This window comes from Microtus ochrogaster, linkage group LG8, assembly GCF_000317375.1.
Source record: "Microtus ochrogaster isolate Prairie Vole_2 linkage group LG8, MicOch1.0, whole genome shotgun sequence".
NCBI lineage: Eukaryota > Metazoa > Chordata > Mammalia > Rodentia > Cricetidae > Microtus > Microtus ochrogaster.
The window spans coordinates 11,693,620-11,694,618 of NC_022033.1; the positions used below are offsets into that span (position 1 = coordinate 11,693,620).

At 42.0% G+C, this 999-nt stretch overlaps 1 protein-coding gene across 2 annotated transcripts in view; it reads right to left on the minus strand.

The window, feature by feature from the left end:
- Arfgef2 (ADP ribosylation factor guanine nucleotide exchange factor 2) overlaps positions 1-999 on the minus strand; it is an 81,557-nt gene that overhangs the window by 48,259 nt on the left and 32,299 nt on the right. The gene's annotated exons all lie outside the window — the stretch shown is intronic.

Consider the following 999-nt stretch of genomic DNA (forward strand, 5'->3'; position numbering starts at 1 on the left):
ATGTTTATTTATTTATTATGTACACACTGTTTTGCCTGCATTCCAGAAGAGGGCACCGGATCTCATTACAGATGGTTGTGAGCCACCATGTGGTTGCTGGGAATTGAACTCAGGTTCTCTAGGAAGAGCAGCCAGTGCTCTTAACCTCTGAGTCATCTCTCCAGCCCCAGAAGAAAAACAAACAAAAAACCCCAAAAAACAGAAACCCCCCAAAACCCAAAAACCACCGAGGCCAGCAAGATGGCTCAATGGGTAACAGCTCTTGCCATTCAAGCCTGAAAAACTGAGTTTGATCCTTGGAACTCACATAGCAGTAGAAGGGCAGAGAGCCAACTCTTATATATGTGCTGTGGCACCCAATGCCAAAAAAATAATTACACACATTATACACATACGCTCTCAAGAAATGAAGGAAGGAGAGAGGAGAGAGAGACTGGGTAATGGTGGTGCACGTCATTAATCCTAGTATTCAAGAAGCAGAGACAGGCAGATCTCTGTGAGTTGGAGGCCAGCCTGGTCTACAGAGCAAGTTCCAGGACAGCCAGGGCTATATAAAGAAACCCTGGTGTAGGGGAAGGAGAAGAAAACAAAAACAAAAAAGATATTTGTAAGAACTCTAAAGCAGAATGAGTGGGGAAAAAAATGACATGTACTTCAAAATCGACTTAAAAATATTACATTTAGCCAGGTGTGGTAGTGCACACCTTTAATCACAGTATTCAGAAATGGAGGCTGGCAGATCTCTGTGACTCTGAGGCTAGCCTGATCTACACAGTAAGTTCCACACCAGCCACGGATATCAGACCCTGCCTCAAAAAGTAAGTAAGTAAATAAATAAATAAATACATACATACATACATTTAGGGTATATATAGAGAGGTGGCTCATTAGTTAGGAGAACTTGATACATTTCCAGAGAACCAGTTTGATTCCCAGAACCAAAATGGAAGTTCAAATCATGTGTCACTCTAATCCTAGAGAATTAGATGCCCTCTTCAG